The 20,404-nt window shown below is 50.0% G+C and overlaps 1 pseudogene; it reads right to left on the reverse strand.

The window, feature by feature from the left end:
- Nucleotides 1-807: 807 nt before the first annotated feature.
- On the reverse strand, nt 808-20,023 carry LOC130017223 (WASH complex subunit 1-like; annotated as a pseudogene).
- Between the last annotated feature and the right edge of the window lie 381 nt (nt 20,024-20,404).

Consider the following 20,404-nt stretch of genomic DNA (forward strand, 5'->3'; position numbering starts at 1 on the left):
CCACGCCTGCTGGCAGAAGAGTGACCGGTTGGGCCGAGGAGCTGCCAGGAAAAGGTGAGCAGCCACAGTCCCCGCCACACACGTGTGAACACAGCACCCCGCGGCTTCAGAGATGTCTTGGGCCTACCACACCAGACTGTCGGACCTCAGGTACAGGGGCTCCTGCCGCCCCCAGGCTGCACCTGGTCCTCACCCACTTCCTCGGAACCAGCTTCCTTTTACCAGCCTGCCTCTCCCCTTCTTCTTTCTAGCTAAAACCAGCAGACCCAGACCTTTTCCTCTCTCCTGGGAATGATAAACGTTACCCATGCCCAGCCCGAGCCCACAGGGCTCTTCCTGGATGGGGACTTTGTTCCCTCAAGCAGCACCCTGGCCCTGGGAGGGAGCCTCTTGCGAGGTCTGGCCACAGGCCCCCCTCCCTGAAGCCATGCCGCACCCCTCGTCAGCTCTCCCTGGCCTCCTCTCCTGGTCCTGCCTCCCATCCCTCTCAGCCACTTAAGCAGCCTCCAGACACCTGTTCTGACATGGGCAGTTGCACCCAGGGCCATTAGGCACGCCACGTGACCTTTTTTAGAAACTCTATATCTGTCACCCATTTTTGTTTCCTGTGTGAAAATTCCCCCCTCCAATCTGCAGCAGCTGCCCCTGCTGACCCTGACTGTCCTCCCCTGCTCACCCTGACCCCAGGGGAAGAGGCGTGGGATGCCTGGAGGACAAGGTGGCATGTTTGCACTCTGCACTTCATTCAAAGCGCACTGCTAAGGGTCGAGGCTGTGTTCTTGCCATTTATTAATCCGCAATGAGTCTTCAAGTCTCCTCGGGGAAGTGCGGCGACAGAGCCATGGCCTCCTCCCCACCCCATGCTGTCAGCCCGAGCTCCTCAAAGGTCAGGCCTGGGCAGTTCTCTGCAGTTCCTCCAGGGACACAGGGGCCAAGGGGTCCGGCAGACACAGTCGCCGTGTTGGCTGTCGGCCCCTCGAAAGGGCACTAGCCTGAGCCTGGGTGTGAGGCACCAGAGTAGGTTTCCCAGTCATTCTCATCCTCCTCTCCCTCTCCTGGGGGTGGCCGTGTGGGTGGCAGAGGCGGGATGGAGTCTGACATTTGGGCGAAGGTTCCACCTGGCCCCTCGCTGGCCCCTGCCCTAGGTCATTTCCCGGAAATACCTGGGAGGGAAAAGGGGGAGGGGGAGGGGTGAGGGGGCTGGTTGGGGGCCCCGCTTCCCCCAGCCGCTAGAGACAGAAAAACATGAAGTGCAGGGCAGGGTGGGCCCCACACCGCCTCACGCTGCCTCTGACCTTTGCGCCTCATGGCCAGCTTGTTGAAGAGATCTGACATCAGGTCCCCGCCGTGGCTGGTGGCCCTCGCTGCAACAGGAACACAGGAACACCATGACAAGTCAGGGGTTGGCACCAAGTACCAGGCGCCCTACGCGTGTCGCTCAGCTTTCCTCAGGGCCCTACCCGCTTTCTCTGCTCACAGGGCTCGCTCCCCCAGGCTCCTGGAGCTTCGGTCTCTCCTGGGTTCAGCTCTAGGGAACTCACCTGAAATGTGACTCTCCTGGCACTATCATAGCCCTCCATGTGCCAAAAGGGCAAGTCGAGCTGTCCCCTGCCTGGGCACAAAACTAGCCCCAGGAGGGGTTCCCGTGCAGAGCTCATGGGGTTCTGGGATTTGGGCCTGTGGCTGCAGCTCTGTGCCCAAGGTTGACCCGATAGGTCTGGGAGTTGCAGTGCACAGGAGCTGTGGCCGCAAGCAGCTGCGAGAAGCCGCTGGAGCTAACCTCTGTGTCCTCTATCTCAAACAGAACATTTGGGGCTGGAGCGATAGTACAGTGGGGAGGGCGTTTACCTTGCATGCAGCCAACCCAGGTCCGATTCCCCACATCCCATAGTACTGCCCCCAGCACCGCCTGGAGCAATTCCTGAGTGAAAAGCCAGGAGTAACCCCTGAGCATCACCAGGTGTGACCCAAAAAGCAAAAAAAAAAAAAAAGAACATTTTCTGTTCTCTCATCTTTTGATGAGGCTGTCTCCTACCAGCTCAGAGAGGCAAGTTCAGCTAAGCAAGTTCCAAAAATGGGATCAGGTAGGAGGACGTGGGGGGTGAAGAGGGGAGCCCCAGGGCTTAGACTCACCGCAGAGGGGGCACTGACCACTGACCCGCGGGGACAGCAGGAGACTGGGACAGAAGACACCCTTCCCTCCTCCCCCCAGCACCCCCACGAGCTGCCTCAGCATCTCCTCACCTTGTTCCTGCTCTTTCTGATTCTTCTTCTCCAGCTTGTGCTCCTTGACGCTGTGCAGCTTGGCCCTGCCAATACCCCCAGCCTGGCGGATGGACTCGAGCAGAGCGGCCCGGCCACTAGACGGGTCCATGACTTCCTTGGGGGCTCCCTGGACCGGCGCTGGGGTAGGCAAGGGTGTAAGGAAGAGAAGTGGCCTGGGCAGGAACTCGGCTGGGGGACAGCGCTGCCCAGCCTTGCTGGGGTGCTGGGGTGAGGGAGCTGGTACTTGGGGACCTGGGTGCTAGCTGTGTCCTCCGTGTCCTAACTGGGGGGTGTGTCACCCTGCAGAGGCGGCCAGGTACTGCCAGTGCCAGAGGTGCCCCTGAGACAGGTGTGCCCTCTGGGTGTGGGAGCTCTGCTTCCGCTGTTAAGGAAGCCCCTTTCCCTGCAGGGTATACCAGAAGGGGGGACCCCCTGGAGTCCTGCAGGAGTCAGGGTTGTACCCGTGGGGCTCCACCATCCCCTCTGAGGATTCCAGTGGAACAAGATATTTGGACTCAGCACTGCTCCCAAGACCGGGAGCGAAAGGCCACTTAGCAGGCCAGGAGAGGCCTTCCTGGAGCCAGAAAGCAGACAGAGGGGCGGGCGGGAGAGCCGAAGGTCGCTGCTCCTACCTGCCTAGGGCCCCGCGCTGCCCGCGACGCGGCGGCCTCGAGGCGGCGGCCTCCTGGGGGGGCAGCGGGGGCGCGGGGTTGCTGACCAGCACGGCCGGGTCCAGCGGTGGTGGAGGACGCGGCAGCGCTGCAAGAACGCCACCATCTAGGTCTGAAACAGAAAGGCAGAAAGGCCAGGGTGCCCGGGAAGGGGGCGGGGGGCGCCGAGGAGCCCATCCCCACCCGGCCCCCGGCTCACCGGCCTTGGCGGGCATCTCCAGCTCCATGGCGAAGGCGGGCAGCTCAGGGATGGTGCCCGGCGCCGACGGCGCGATGCCCGGGCCCAGGTCGGCGCTGTAGGTGAGGTCGTCGGCCATGCCCGGCAGGTCGGGCAGGCAGGATGCCACGTTGATCTCGGGCACCTGGCCCAGGTCGGGCACGTAGAAGTAGCTCTCGCGGGCCTGGGGGGGGGGGGAGGGCCAGCTGTGAGCGGCGTCCTGGGCCCACTCGCTGCCTGCCGCCTATAGCTCGCTGCCCACCTGCCGCTCCAGCTGCTCCCTCTTGCTGATGGAGAGCAGCGCGTCGACCGGCTTCTCCTCCGGCTCGGTGCCCAGCGACACGTGGGTCCTGGTGACCGCGCCGGCCAGGGGGTCCAGGAAGACGTACTTTTTGTACCTGTGAAGGTGGGTGCCAGGCTCCAGCTGCGGAGGCCCTGACCCCCCTGTGCTGTTCCAGGAGCGCCCTCGAGTTGGTGTATGGCTCACTGGGCTTGGCGGGCGCCGCCAGCTCCATGGCAAAGGCGGGCAGCTCGGGATGATGGTGCCCGGCGCCGGGAGGGACGGCTGGCTTGGAGAGCAGAGAAGTGAGCAGAGGCCGGTCATCTTGCTGCTTGGTATTGTCCAGACCACAGCGCTGCCACAGGATTTTCAGCCTTTCCAGGTAGACGGAGGGCCCCACTTCCTCTCCATTCGAGTTCACGATGGAGGGCACTGTGCCTGTGGTGGTAGACATGCATGAGACCTCCATCTGCGGGGAGATGCCTGTTGAAGTGGGAATCCGATCTTTGCCCTCCCTCTCCATCTCGATCACCCAGAGGTCTCTCTCAACATAGCTCTGGAAGAACTGTGAGGAGTTTTTCAAAAATGGCTCAATGTCAGCATCTGAATATTTCTTCTTGTATTCATACAACTCTGCTAGGCCCTCTTTCGTGTTCTCTTTAGAACCAATCTTAAATATCTCAGCTAAGAAGTCATTCACATTGGCCTTTGATGATTTTTCATCTATTCGAGATGCTCCCTTTTCGGTTTCCTTGTCAGACTTGCTCCCTGACTGGTCCATACTGTGCTTCATCATGCAACAGAGGTGGTCCTCAAGCTCCGACTCATTCTTGTTGTCGATCATTGTGAGGTGGTCGAGGATCTTGGGTCCTTTTAATTTGCATAGAGTGTGCAGCAATGTTTTTAGGGTCCTTATGGGAAATTCACTTTTGCATTGTTTCAATTTCTCTTTGGGAAAGACCTTCATGAAAATGTGTATATCTAAAAGAATTCTGTCTAGATTAATGTTGTTGATGGTATCAGGTAACAATCAGACCATTCTCCAGAGACACTTCATAACAAGATCTGAAAATTTGGGAGAACTGGCTGTTGCTAGTAGGCTGTCTTCAAGCAAAACAAGTAGGGCACTCAAAATGTTGGTTTGATCTGACTTCTCCAGAACGTTCACCACCAAGAGGTTCACAGATCGGATCAACTGTTGTCCTTCCTCCAGATCTTCAATTCGAGAGTCCAGCATTAGGGTGATGAGGCCATGCATCAGATCTTTTAGCACTCCAGTGGAGGCCTCCCGGGCTAGACTCTGTATCTGAAACAGCGAAATCATATTGCCAATGATACAGCTGTACAATTTGATGATTTCATCCTTCTCCAATTTCTCATCTGCCATGTGTGTGTGGTTAATGAGTCTCAGTTGCATGAACGTGGCTATGAGAAACTGATCAATATGGCCAGACATAGCTTCAGCTTTGTCTTCTTGTCTCAGGACTTCATCAATCTGAGTCAGAGCTTGGATGCTTGTGTTGATGTCACCACTGGCTACTTGGGAGATAATAAAATTGATTGTGGATGCTGTATTACTGTGCATATCATCAAAGTCGTCGGCCATGCCCGGCAGGTCGGGCAGGCAGGACGCCAGTCGATCTCGGGCACCTGGCCCAGGTCGGGCACATAGGAGTAGCTCTCGCGGGCCTGGGGTGGGGGGAGGGCCAGCTGTGAGCGGCGCCCTGGGCCCGCCCGCCGCCCGCCATATACAGCTCGCTGCCCACCTGCCACTCCAGCTGCTCCCTCTTGCTGATGGAGAGCGGCACGTCGACAGGCTTCTCCTCCGGCTCGGTGCCCAGCGACACGTGGGTCCTGGTGACCGCGCCGGCCAGGGGGTCCAGGAAGACGTACTTTTTGTACCTGTGGAGGTGGGTGCCAGGCTCAACCTGCGGAGGTCCGTGGCCCTGACCCCCCTGTGCTGTTCCAGGAGCGCCCTCGAGTTGGTGTATGGATTCCCAAAGCACAGACTTCCGAAGCCACCCACAGGGCTAAGCCACCGATGGGGACCCTGCAGGGGAGCCCCAGCCCCCCCCACCAGATGTACAGGTTTTCGGTGGTGTTGAACAGCAGCAGGGAGCTGACTGAGCTGATGTTGTTGGGAAGACCCCCCAGGTCCTCCTCGGTCTCAATCCTTGGGTTCCAGCCTGGTGGTCACACACACGAGGAAATATTTCAGCTTCTCCTGGAGGGGGGACAGAGGGATGCTGAATTCTGCATTAGGCCCAGCAACCTCCATCCCGTCCCAGTCCATGCTCTGGGGGACTGGAATCCTAACGTGGGGGCCACTGGGCACAGTAGCCCACGGGAGCTGAGTGCCCACAGACCTGCAGGGCCCACTCCTCCAGGGGCTGGTGCTTGCTCAGGATCCTGTGGCGGGGGCATCTCTGCAGGCCGGGGTCCTGGGCCCCCGTGAAGATGGAGCCATACTCCCGCAGGTGCTCGGGAGCTGGGTAATTGGCACTGGAGAACACCTGCAGGCACGGGGGAACCTGAGTCCCGTGGTCCAGGAGCCTGAGACAGCCCAGTGGGCCAAGGACTGGCTGCAGAGAAGTCTGGGCGGGAGGGAGCCCTGGGGAGGGGTTGGTAAGCAAGGGCAGGGGGCAGGCAAGTTCCATAGCACAGGAATGTGGGCAGGGCAGACTCTGAGCCAGAGTGGAGGCCACCGGGCCAAACGCCTACCTTAATGGCCTTCTTACTGCCATTGATCTTCTCTATCTTGGCCTGGGCCAAGGAGACCCTTTCCTCAATGGCCTGAAGCTGGCTCCGGCTCTGCTCCACACGCTGGGAGATCCTGCATAGAGAGAAAGGCCACAGGCTGGGGACTGTCCCCCCCCCCCCCCCGTGCTGCTAACAGGGGGCTGCCCATCGGACTCCAGAACTGCATAGTAGCCTTGACCGGGTTGATCCATGGCACGGTGCAGGAATGATATTTAGTCAACTCCTGTGAGCTGGAAACATGGTCAGCCACTCTAGTCCCAAGTGTCACTGGACGTGCCCATCCACAGGGACAGGGTTCCTATGACCCCGAGCTCACCCTCAAGCAGAGAGAGAATTGCCAGTACTTCCCCAGACAGATTCGCCTGTTTGCCAGTGGGAAAACCGGAGCTGGACCGGGCCAGGTGACCTGCAATGCCGGGCCCAAAGCCAAATCCTGTGAGCACTGCCCCTGTGCACGGGAAAGGCTCGTGTGGGGAAAGCTGAAGTCCTTCCTGGGGCCCTCCATGGCTAGATGCCTCACCAGCTTCCTCGCCCACACCCCTGGTCGCTGGGATCCAGGGACCCCCCCCCCCACCATCCCCAGAAGGCGACATCTGCGTTCTTGGCTTGTGGCCTGAGCGTCAAAGACATGCAAGCCCCCCAGACATCTGCAGGACCCTTCTTCGCTGAGCCCCTCCTCTCTGTGGGAAGAACATGCACCTGCACTTCCCGCCCTGTCCCCTTTCGTCCTGTGGGTCACATGATCACATGACCACGCGTCTCTCGGGCCCAGCAGCTCCAGTGTGGTTTTCGTGGGATTTGTTTCTTATTTCGGGGATTAGAGGCCACACCCAGTGATGCACTGCACTCAGGAATTACGCCTGGTGGCACTTGGGGGACCACATGGAATGCTAACCCCAGGCCCAGCGTCCCGCCCGCTGGGCTCTTTCTCTAACTTGGTTCTGCTCCCACCTGTACTGCCAGGGTGTGCTGCAGAGTCTGGTGCTTCTGGGGGGGGGGGGGCTGCGCTTACGGGACGACAGTGACTGGTCCCTGCATCCGCGCATCTGAGCGCATTCTCCCAGCCACTCCAACCCCAGCGCCAACGGCCCCATGCCCAGGGCCTTTCAGCTCTGCGTTCCTGTGGCATACGCCTGTGCACAAGGGAAGCCAAATGGAATGTCAAGTTCAAGGGGAAAGGGACGGGATGGGGGAATTTCGGTCAAAGGGGCCATGATATTTAGGGGGCTGAAGAATACAGGGTCTGGGACTAGGGTTTCCTTAAAGGGCAAAACGAGGGGGAGAGAGTTTAAAGTGCTAATGTGCATGCTTTGTATACAGGAGGCCCGGGTTTGGTCCCTAGCACTGCATGACACCACCCCCACGCACAAAGTATGGCTGGGAGAGACCTCTGAGTGCAGCATGAGGAGCAGCCCCTGGGTGCTGCCTGTGTGACAACCCACAAGAACAACCAAGGTTGGAATGGTCAGTCAACATCTTGGCGCAACCTCCCCAAACTACCCGCACCCCCCAGACATTCCCAACCAGTCAATCTCCCAGCCCTGGGGTTTCACTCCCAATCACTTCCTGCTTCCACACAAGGCAGGGGGCTCCATGAGGTGGGGTTGGCCTGCAAAGCAGCTGGAATCTCCTGGACACATGGGCCTGGGTGGGGCCAATGCACAGAAGGAACTGTTTCCCACCTCTGCGAGAATAGAGCCCCCACATGAGAAGCACCACCTTTTCAGCAAGAAGAGGGGGTCGTAAACCACCATGTGTGTATGGGGGGGTGGGGGGCGTGAGTGCAACCAGACCCTTTGATGTACAAATGTCTATCTTGAATGTTAGGTAAAGCTCTTGTTGCTGACCTTACCATATATGGTTATATTGCTTCTGCTCCTGATTGAGCTGCCCGGACCCTATATAAACAGCCTGTATCCCTCAATAAAGCCTGTCCCTTTTTCTCTCTGTTTCTAAACTGTACTCTGTCTCTTGTGTCTCGTGTTCATTCAGTTGGTTCCTCCTTGCACCATCAGATCAATCCTCGGGCCACCTCCGCGGGCCAGAGAGTGGTTATCGGGGCCCCCTGCAGGACTGCAGTACTCGCTTTCAGGTTCAGTCTACCCTATTGTCTCCTGTGTACCTCCAGAAGCAAGCCCCAAGCACTGAGCTGGGCACCCCTGATCATTGCAAGATGTGGTTCAAAAGCCTAAGTAAATAAGTTTAAAGTTGTATGTTATGGGGGAAAAAATAGTATATTCAGAAAGAGTCAGAATATGGACATATTCTAGAGAGATTAGCACTATTTCTTCACCAACTTTAGTTTGTATATACCTACAGAATTGCAGTAAATTCATAAACAGTGAAGAATACGTGGAATTTCAGAAAATACGGAGATTTATGGGGTATTGATTTCTTGCCTTCAAAGCACCATTCTCATTAAAGGCAACTCACCAGGTCATGACATGAGTGTGACCTTCATATTGTAAATGTGTTCACACTTTGATGATGGGCACTTGTAGCTCATTAACTCTATTGACAGAATCATATTCGTCTTCTGGGATTTGTGTTCATGCTTGCCAGAAAAACCTGGTCAATTATGGGAAATGATCAAAGATGGAAAGGGCTAAGATTAATATTGACATGTTCAAGTATAGGGTAGAGTAGTTACCAGTTTTTGTAGAAACAAACAGATGGATATAAGGATATAACATATTGTAGTTATGAAACTTTGCGGGGAATTTTTTCCATAAAATTCAAAACTTTCTGATTCCTTCCTTATCTGAGTCAGTTGTGTCCACATTTACAGTAGCCATTCTTCTGTCTCATGCATAATAGTGTTCTAAAGGGAACAGATTCAGTGAATTATTGTCACCCAAGAATTCAGAATTTTATATGAGCAGTGAGCACTCTCAACTATAACGTGCTAGTTACTAGTTTAAACAGTTTATTAAATATCTATGCCACCAATCAGAACACATCTACCATCTCTTTAGGGAGGGCTCTTTGACCTGGGCTTTAGTCCATGTTATTTTGTTTTGTTTTGTTGATAGGGCTTGGGGGAAAGTCCTGGAGTGGTATTCTGGGGGTTATTTCCCGTGGTATTACAGGACCATAAAGTGCAGGGGATCTAACTCAAAGCAGGCACTATAGCTCTGTGAGCTGTCTCCCCGGCCCAGGCCTGAATGCCAACTACTTGTTGGTGCTGTTTATCATGTGTTACTTCCCATTGTTTGCAGCCTCTTTTTTCTGATTTGGCTGGAGACCCTGCCGGTCCTGTCGCTGATCAGCCAGCGTTGTGAGTTATGTTTGTAGCTCTGTCATCAGGGGTATAGCTTACTTTATTTATCCATCCTACTTTGCTTTCACAATGTGTGTGTGGAAAAAAGAGTTAGAAATATGTTCATTCTCTGAAATTTTGACACTATTGGCACCATTTTAAAACAAAATAGGGCCAGAGCAAACCACTGCAGAAAAAGTTGCTTTACCAGTTTCAACCCCCTGGACTAAGTCAAACTGAAAATATTCTAAGAAGCCCGCGCTGTGTGAGAGTATTGTTAAGAACTTTTGCCTCCATCTGCTTTGCAATCCCTCCACCTGACCATTTTCATTTTTATATTCTTCACCTGACCACTTTCCTCTTTTTCCCTCCATACGAATCTTCCTACCATCCTGTATTTTCTCTTTGAGACACATTTTGAGTTTTTAATGTAAATTTGTGTTCCCCACGTTGCAATTCTTTGATCCCAAACATGCAAGTTTTGCTTTTTTAATTGCCTCCTGGATTTTTAAGCACACAGTCCTCACAGGAACTTTGTACTATAGTAGAAAATACTTCAGTAGAATCATGCAGACATTGATTTGCATCCCAGCTGCATTGCTGAAGAGAAAATGAATAATTTGCTTAATGTCACAAGGAACAAAGCTCCTTTCATTTTCCAGCTCTACCATGTTTACTGTGTGGCTCTTAGCCCTCCAGTTACAAGATGGCCCCTACCTCTACAAGAATTACTTCTGAACTGCAATCAGAATAAGGAAGGAAAGTATAAGCTAAAAGGGACATGCCAAGTTAGGATCTTTCTTCAAAATTCAATTTAATAGCTTGTCTAGAGGTAATACATTTTCTTTTCTTTTTTTTGTTCACTTTTTGGTTGTCACCGAGTGATGCTCAGGGGTTACTCCTGGCTCGGCACTCAGGAATTACTCCTGGCAGTGCTTGGGCAGGACCACATGAGATGACGGAGATCGCACCTGGGTTAGCCACATGCAAGGCAAACACCCTACCTGCTGTACTATTGCTCCAGCAACCTAGAGGTATTATTTTTATATCTTTGCTTATTGGTCATATTGATGTCATTAAACCCCACGGGTGGCTCACGTGAGTCCTGAGGAGAAAAAGACGGTCACCTTCTCCCACTCCACCTCTGCCACCCGAGTCCCACTGGGAAGACTAGGACTGGTAAAGTCTGCAATGAGCCCCTGCTCTGGCATAGGCCTCAGCCCCTCCAACCCCACCAAGTGGCCATCAGTCCACACCTGAAGTCCGCTTGATCTGCCAGGCCCAACCACCCAATTTCTCCTGGAGCCACAGACTCAGGCTGGAGCGAGGATTTGCTCTTTGCAGGAAAGCACAGGACAGTTCCAGGCCTTACCCAGGTCTTATCCAAGGTTTTTGGGGTTCTTTTCTCACTCGCAGAAAAGAATTTCAGGAGTAGACAAGCAGTGAAGTAAAACAGGTTTTTTATTTGGAGGGTTTTAAGGTGTGGAGGGAGAGACAGTGAAAGAGAGAGAGAAACGTGCTCAAGAGAGAACGCAGTCTTCTCCAAGGCCAGAGAGAGCCCCCCCCACACATCCCAGCATTAGACATGAAAGCATGAAAGTACACATATCAAGAGGGGAGATGCAGGCAACATATGTGCCAGGCCTTCTTAGTTCCTATTTTTCCCGTTTTCTGCAAGGTTGGTTTCTGCCATTGCCTTGGGAGGGGGCCTTCCCTATCCTGCCTACATCAATATTAGCTAACATGGATTGCCAGAGAACCTGAAAAATAAAGATTGCATTTCAAGTTGTGCACATTCCCATGTACTAATACAACAGAGGTATCTACTACTGAGAGCAGGAGTGAAACCACTGCTAAAAATAATAATCATCATCATCATCATCATCATCGAGGGGGCAGGAGTGAGCAGGAAGCTTGCCTTGCATGCAGTTGACCTGGATCCAATCCCCAACACCCTGAGCCCTGCTAGGAGTGATCCCTGAGTGCAGAGCCAGGACTAAGCCCTGTGCACCACTGAGTACGGCCACAAAAAAAATCAAAAGTAAATAAACAAGGGGCCAAAGAGATAGTATAGGGAGTAAGATTCTCGCATGCAGTTAGCTTTGTTTCGATCCCTAGCACTGCATATGGTTCCCCAAGTATCATCTGCAGTAATTCTGAGCAACAGACTCAAAAGGAAGCCCTAAGCACCGTTGGGTGTGACCCCAAAACCAAAACAAAGAAAGAGCTTAATAAGGCAGACTCCACACTCTACATTACCAATAAGGAAACTGAGTACAGAGAAATAAATTTATTTAAGGTTCACATAACCAATATTTGAATCTTGATCTGTTTGACAGTAAAACTGTTCTAAGTCATCAGTTTATGTTGTTGAATTATAAGACATTTCTCACAGACTTCTGGACACTCTTTCAAAACAAAACTTTATTTTAAAGCTCAAACTTGGCCTTACTATTGCTCATTGTCAAAGAGTGATAATTATCATAGGTAAGAAATCATCAGTGAATGGTAAAATTATTGAGACAAACTTTGATGAGAAACAGAATATATGCATATTTTCTGTCTTTTTTTCTTTTTGGGTCACACGCGTCAATGCTCAGGTGTTACTCCTGGCTCCTGTCTTTGCACTCAGGAATCACTCCTGGCGGTGCTCGGGGGACCATATAGGATGGTGGGAATCGAACCCGGGTACTCTAATCAGGCTGCCACATTCCTTGGTGTAGGAGGTGCCATGTTCAGTGATGCCAGAAGTAAGAGGAGCTTTTAGACTTTAAATAGCATACATTTGTTTGCTCATTATCACTATTTTCTTCAAATGAAAGCAAAATATTTTGTGTTAGAATCAATGTATTATGACAGTGTACTATCATGAAGGGGGAGTGTCTTGGGAAGAGCAAAATTTTCTAGTTCACATAAATCCAGTTTTCCCTCTAGTAGCATTTCTTGCCCTCCAAAGCCACTACCAAGGTGCAATCCCTATTCCTCTAGATTAGATCTCTCCTCCAGATGAGATCTTTCTCTTCTTTCCATCAGCAACAGAATAGAAATCTTTAGAATTTAAAATGTCCTGAGGAGATTTTGACCAAGGCCTTTTAAATAGAGACTTATGGACCGCGGCGCCCATTTCATCTTAAATCCAGGTCAGCACAACTGCCGGCTCGCGACCCTGGGACCTCCATCTTTCCCTGCAGGACCCCAGGTGTCCCCCGAGATGCCTGAAGAGAAGCAGTTTTGAGCATCTGCCCTGCCCTCTTCACTCCTGACCACGGCACCCATCTCATCCCAAACCCAGGAATCTGTAGAGGCGTGGCCTCCTCAAAAGTGGGCGTGGCCTCAAAAGTGGGCGTGACTTAATTTCTGGCGGGCGGCCGCTCACGCGGACGCAGGTTGTTTTCCCATACTAAGGAACCTACTCCCCAAGGAATCTAGATCCCAACCTACTCAGCAATATGAAGAAACAAAGAAAATCCCCACCACAAGGGGAGAACAACGAAAACAATCTAGAACATTCCATCAATACAGCTCACCTAAAGGACCTCTCTGACATAGAATTCAGATACGAAGTCATGAAGATGTTCAATCAACTCAATGAAACAGTCAGACAGACAGCCAGTAACACCACAGAAAAAATAGACAAATTATGAGAAGAAATGAGAGCAGAAATGTCATGATTAAAAGATTCCATAGATGAAATGAGAAACTCAGTTTCTTCTCTTAAAAATAGAATGACCACAGCTGAAGAGAGAATCAGTGACCTGGAAGATCAGCTGCAACAAGCCAACAAGCAACAACAAACAGTGGCAAGGGACCTCAAAATGGCTCTACAGAGAATCAGAGTCCTAGCAGATGAGTCCAGGAGGAACAATATTAGAATCATGGGACTACCTGAAGCTCAAGGAAACAATCCCAACAAAAAAAAACACCGTCAAACAAATCATTGCTGAAAACTTCCCAGAGCTGCACAATGCAGCCATTCAGGTTCAAGGAGCCCGAAGGGTGCCAGCTAAAAGAGACCCCAACAAAAACACTCCAAGACATATCATAGTTAGAATGATCGATACTACCAATAGAGACACAATACTGTAAGCAGCAAGAGCAAAGAAGGAAATCACATACAAAGGAGCATCCCTTAGATTCACAGCAGACCTATCAGAGGAAACCCTACAAGCCCGAAGGCAGTGGCGAGATATAGTCAAAAAACTCACGGAAATGAATGCTTCGCCAAGAATACTCTATCCGGCTAAACTCTCCCTCAAAACCGAAGGAACTGTACACTATTTTATAGATAAACAGCAGCTCAGGAACTTCATAGACTCAAAACCAAACCTAAAGCAAGGCCTAAAGGGGCTACTATAAGAAAAGACAAACCCTACAACCACAACACACCCGCACAGAAAGATGACACAAACCCTATAACCATTCTCTCTCTCAATGTCAACGGTCTAAATTCACCAGTTAAGAGACACAGAGTGGCAAAATGGATACAGAGACAGAACCCAACATTCTGCTGCCTCAACAGCCAGAGCAAACACAGATTCAAAGTCAAAGGATGGAAAACAATCCTGCAAGCACACAACTCCCTCAAAAAAGCTGGGGTGGCCATATTAGTATCCGACAACATTAATTTCACTTTGAAAAAGATTAGAAGGGACAGTGAAGGCTATTTTCTCTTCATCAAGGGATACGTACAACAGGAAGTAATCACACTCTTAAATGTATACGCACCTAATGAGGGAACAGCTAAATATCTAATACAACTGCTAACAGATTTTAAGGAGGACATCACTACCAACACAATAGTACTTGGAGACTTCAACATCGCCTTATCACCTCTGGATAGATCAACAAGAACAAAACCCAGCAAGGAATTATTGGCTTTGAAAGAAGTAATAGAAGAGAAAGGGCTTATGGACTTATACAGGGCTTTACACCCCAAAAAGAAAGAATACACATTCTTCCCCAGTGCGCACGGAACATTTTCCAAAATAGACCATGTGCTAGGACACAAAACATACCTCAACAGAATCAAGAAGATAGAAATAGTATCAGCCATCTTTTCAGACCATGATGCACTAAGGATAGAAGTGAATCAAACAAAGACACGGAGAACCAAATCAAACACCTGGAAATTAAACAACTCGATGCTGAACAATGAGTGGGTCAGGAATGAAGTCAAGGATGAAATCAAAAGATACCTGGAAACAAATGAGAATGAAGACACAAACTACCAGAACTTATGGGATGCAGCGAAAGCTGTATTAAGGGGAAAATTTATAGCTCTGCAAGCATATCTTAAGTCGATAGAAACGATGCACATAAACAATTTGACCTCACAGCTCAAGACCTTAGAAAAGGATCAACAGAAAGAGCCTAAATCAGGCAGAAGGAAAGAGATCATAAAACTTAGAGCAGAAATCAACGACATGGAAAACAAAGAAACAATCCGAAAGATCAATGAAACCAAGAGCTGGTTCTTCGAGAAAATAAATAAGATAGATAAACCACTAGCAACACTCACAAAGAAACAGAGAGAGAGAACCCTAATAAATCGAATCAGAAATAAGAATGGGGATATCACAACAGAAACTAAAGAAATTCAAGAGATCATCAGAGACTACTTTGAAAGTCTGTATGCCACGAAACACGAGAACCTGGAAGAAATGGATAAATTCCTGGATTCCTACCATCTCCCAAAGCTGAATCAAGAAGATATAGAGTACCTGAATAGACCTATTCACATCAAGGAAATTGAAACTGTAATCAAAAGTCTTCCCAAAAACAAAAGCCCAGGCCCAGATGGATTTACTAGCGAATTTTTCCAAACATTTAAAGAGGACCTATTGCCAATTCTTCTCAAGCTTTTCCAGGAAATTGAAAAAACAGAAACTCTCCCAAACAGCTTCTATGAAGCCCATATCTCTCTAATACCAAAAGGAAACAAAGACACCGCAAGAAAAGAAAACTACAGGCCAATATCCCTGATGAACACGGATGCGAAGATTCTCAACAAAATACTAGCCAATAGAATACAACAACTCATCAAAAAGATCATACATCATGACCAAGGATGCAAGGATGCAAGGATGGTTCAACATTCGGAAATCAATCAACATAATCCATCATATCAACAAAAGAAAAGATAAAAATCATATGATCATATCAATAGACGCAGAGAAAGCTTTTGACAAGATCCAGCACCCATTCATGATGAAAACGCTTGCCAAAATGGGGATATAGGGGACTTTCCTCAATATAGTTAAAGCCATCTACCACAAACCTACAGCAAACATCATCCTCAATGGGGAAAAACTGAGACCCTTCCCCCTAAGGTCAGGGACGAGACAAGGATGCCCAATCTCTCCACTACTGTTCAATATAGTACTGGAAGTACTTGCAATAGCGATTAGGCAAGAAAAAGATATTAAGGGCATCCAGATAGGAAAAGAAGAAATTAAGCTCTCACTATTCGCAGATGACATGATACTATACTTAGAGAACCATAAAACCTCTACCAAGAAACTCCTAGAAACAATAGGCTTGTATAGTAAAGTGGCAGGCTATAAAATCAATACCCAAAAATCCATGGCTTTCCTATATGCAAATAGTGAAAGAGAAGAAAGTGACATGAAGAAAACAATTCCATTCACAATTGTGCCCCAGAAAATCAAGTACCTAGGAATCGCCTTAACTAAGGAAGTAAAGGATCTGTACAAAGAAAACTACAAAACGCTACTTCGGGAAATAAAAGAGGACACGAGGAAATGGAAAAATATCCCCTGTTCATGGATGGGGAGAATCAACATTGTCAAAATGGCAATAATTCCCAAGGCACTGTACAAATTCAATGCAATCCCTATAAGGATACCCACGACATTCTTCAAAGAATTGGAGCAAACACTCCTGAAATTTATATGGAACAATAAGCCCCCACGAATAGCTAAAGCAATTCTTGGGAAGAAGAAAATGGGAGGAATCAACCTACCTAACTTCAAGCTCTACTACAAAGCAGAAATAATCAAAACAGCATGGTACTGGAACAAAGGCAGAGCTGCAGACCAATGGAACAGAGTTGAATATACTGACATCTCCTCCCAAACATATAATCATCTAATCTTCGATAAGGGGGCAAGAGAAGTGAAATGGAGCAGGGAAAGACTCTTTAATAAATTGTGCTGGCAAAACTGGACGGCTACATGCAAAAAAGTGGGCTCAGATCTCTGCCTAATACCATGCACAAAAGTAAGATCAAAATGGATTTATGACCTCAACATCAGACCAGAATCCATAATGTTTATTGAAGACAAAGTCGGCAAAACTCTCCATGATATTGAAGCTAATGGTATCTTCAAAGATGTCACGCCACTGGCCGAGCAAGTGAAAACAGAGATAGACAAATGGGACTATCTTAAACGAAGAAGCTTCTGCACCTCAAAAGAAACAGTGACCAAAATACAAAGACAGCCTACAGAATGGGAAAGGATATTCACCAAGTACACATCCGACAAGGGGTTGATATCAAGGATATACAAGGTACTGGTTAAACTACACAAGAAGAAATCACCCAACCCCATCAAAAAATGGGGTGAGGAAATGAACAGAAACTTTCGCAAAGAAGAAATTCAAATGGCAAAAAGGCACATGAGAAAATACTCTACATCACTAATCATCAGAGAGATGCAGATCAAAACCACAATGAGATATCATTTCACACCACAGAGACTGGCCCACATCCACAAGAACAAAAGCAACAGGTGCTGGCGCGGATGTGGCGAGAAAGGGACCCTCCTTCACTGCTGGTGGGAATGCCGGTTGGTCCAACCCTTTTGTAAAACAGTATGGACGATTCTCAAAAAATTAGAATTTGATCTGCCATTTGACCCAGCTATAGCACTCCTGGGAATATATCCCAGAGAGGCAAAAAGGTATAGTCGAAGTGACATCTGCAATTGTTTGTTCATTGCAGCACTCTTTACAATAGCCAGAATCTGAAAAAAACCTGAGTGCCCAAGAACAGATGACTGGTTAAAGAAACTTTGGTACATTTACACAATGGAGTTCTATGTAGCTGTTAGAAAAGATGAAGTTATGAAATTTACATACAAGTGGTACTACATGGAAAGTATCATGTTAAGCGAAATGAGTCAGAAAGAGCAGGATAGACACAGAAAAATTGCATTCATCTGGGAAACATAAAGCAACAAAAAGGGAGACTAACACCCAGGAATGGCTGAGATTAGTACCAGGAATTTTGCTCCATGAATGGAAGGCCAGCCACACGCTCTAGGTGAAAAGGAAGCTCAGATAGAGAAGAGAGCACCAAATGAAGGGCGTTGTGAGGACCCTCCCAGGGTGGGAGAAGCATGTTAAAAGTAGTCTATAGACCAAACATGATTGCCACTCAATGCCTCTCTTGCAAAACACAGTACCCAAAAGAAGAGAGAGAGAACAAGGGGGAATACCCTGCCACAGAGGCAGGACGGGACGGGGGGATGGGGGGTGGGGGGGATGCTGGGATCCTTGTGATGGATGACGGGCACTGGTGAAGGGATGGGCACTTGATCATTGTATAATTGAAACCCAAGCACAAAATTTGTAAGCCTACAACTGTACCTCATGGAGTTTCACTAATAAAAAAAAATGAAAAAAAAATTAGGTTGGAGCTGGAGTGATAGCACAGCGGATAGGGTATTTGCTGACCAGCGTTCAATTACCAGCATCCCATATGGTCCCCTGAGCACCACCAGGAGTAATTCCTGAGTGCAGGGACAGGAGTAACCCCTGTGTGACCCAAAAAGCAAAAAATAAATAAATAAATAAATAAATAAAAACAATTAGGTAACTCTGGGAACCAAAAGAACTTCCTAGGAATGTTTCTATTGACATTAAAATGTTGACTTCACTATCCTTCCCCGCCTTACAACAGCTAAATACATTTACTTTATATGTATTTAAAGTAAAAAAAAAAAAGAATTTTCATTTCATGAGTGAAATTTTTTAAATATCTTATCCGTGCGGGCCACAGAGACTCTGGGACGCAGTGCCTAGCCAGCCCAGGGGACAGGCCCTTGCCAGCCCGCAAGAGCTCCGCCCGTCTCTAGGGTCGCACGGAGCAAAGTGTGGCGGCAGTGCACAACGGCATAACCCAAGTTGGTTTGTTTGAATCCTGAGACCGGGAGTGGCTCCCACCACGTCGAAAGAGCCAGAGCCTACCCGACGCTGCGCGGCCCAGCTGGAAACTCAGGTAAAGCACCTGCCCACCGCCCTCCACCCGCCCACGCCCATTGGCCAGTCACGCTCTGAGCTCCGCCCCCAGGTTTGAAAGTGTCTTCAGCGCGTCCGCGGACACCTCCTGGCCGTGCTCGCGAAGCCCCGCTCCCTCTCAGCGTCCGTGCGGCGCCCTGGCTGGCATTGTTTGAATTTGAAAACAAAACAGCGCGGGGCTACCCGCTACTCGGGCCGGGCAGGCGGGCATTCAGAGGTGAGGAGGTGCTGGCTGCGCTCTTACGAGGCTTGTCGGAGGCGCGTTGGGGGTGCCTGGGGCTTCGTGTGCGCCCAGGCTGCTTGGACCGAGACTCGGCCTGAGGTTTGAGTGTCTCCCTGAACACACACGAGCAGAATGACGCAGTCCGCGTGTTGAATGTCTCCCGTTGCGTCCCGCCGACCCCGGGTCAGCCTCGGCACCGCTGTGGTCCTCCGCCGGGCCCCCGCACCCCGCCAGGAACGATCCAGCGCACCGGTGGAAGCTCTGAGCTCCCGCCGGGTATGCCCCCCTAAAAAAAACCAAATCCCTCGAGGGTCTCACTTTGTTGATACGTTAAACGAGGATAATAATAATAAAAAACGCTAGGAGGCTGTCATAAAGTGCGGCGTACGGCAGTCACTCTTCGCAGTCTTGAATGTTTTTCTTGTTAATTGCTCTGTTGGTGAGGCGCTGTCACCGGAGCCCAGCTGCCCGCATTCTTTATTTATGTTTGCTTTTTTCGGGGGTCACACCCCGCGATGCACAGGAGTTCCTCCTGGTTCATGCACTCAGGAATTACTCCTGGCCCTGCTCGGGGGACCCTATGGGATGCTGGGAATTGAACCCGAGTCAGGCCGCATGCAAGGCAAACGCCCTCCCCGTCAAGCGATCGCTCCAGCCCCTGTGCCCGCATTCTTGAGATGAGGTTCCCTTGAAAGGCGACGTGCTCTCACGTTGGGAGACCCTGTTTGCCACCCCTCCGGGCACTTAATACCGGGCTGTCATGGTGCCTGGGACTTGTCCTTGTTCTTGGCCACAGCGAACGCAGCGGGGTGGAGACACGGTGTGGGAAGGCAGTGATTGCTGCCACCTCCCCCTTTAACAGGATTCCCCTGTCGTCTGGCTTCCTGATTCAGTGATTCCAATATTGACTGCTTGAAAGATTAATTGACGCAGTTTATGAACTAGCCTCGGTTTTAATCATTGCTTAAGGTGATAAAACCACGGGCTCGTTTTTGTGTTTCAAACAAGGCAGCGTGGGCAGGACAAAGCGCTCCACCTGCTCTGCTCGCAGGAGGTCCAGGTTGGAGTCCCAGCACCGCAGGTCCATCTCAGGTACCCTCTTTGACTCTTTTACATAGTAACATCTTTGTATCATCATTTCCACCTTTCTGAACCAGGAACATTAGTTTAGAACTCGCTGTTCTGGATATTTTAAAATCACGTCAAAGACTGCAGCGAGTTCCCTCCCTTTCTCCTTGGCTTTGCCTCCTGGGGGAGCATGGAGCCTGTAATTTAACGCATGGTCCATTCACTTTTCTGCCGCAAGCTTCCAGGCTCTGGATTAAGTCCTTTTGCCTCTGGAGTCATGGCCGTGCCAGAGAGCCGCTTGTGGGGGGGGGGGGGGCAACTCGTAACCTCGGTAGGACGTGAAGGACCAGTGTCGTAATTTTCTTAACCATCTTCTTTCTATTTCATTTAGAGAGAATTT

Source organism: Sorex fumeus, unplaced genomic scaffold (genome assembly GCF_029834395.1).
Source record: "Sorex fumeus unplaced genomic scaffold, SorFum_2.1 ptg000183l, whole genome shotgun sequence".
NCBI lineage: Eukaryota > Metazoa > Chordata > Mammalia > Eulipotyphla > Soricidae > Sorex > Sorex fumeus.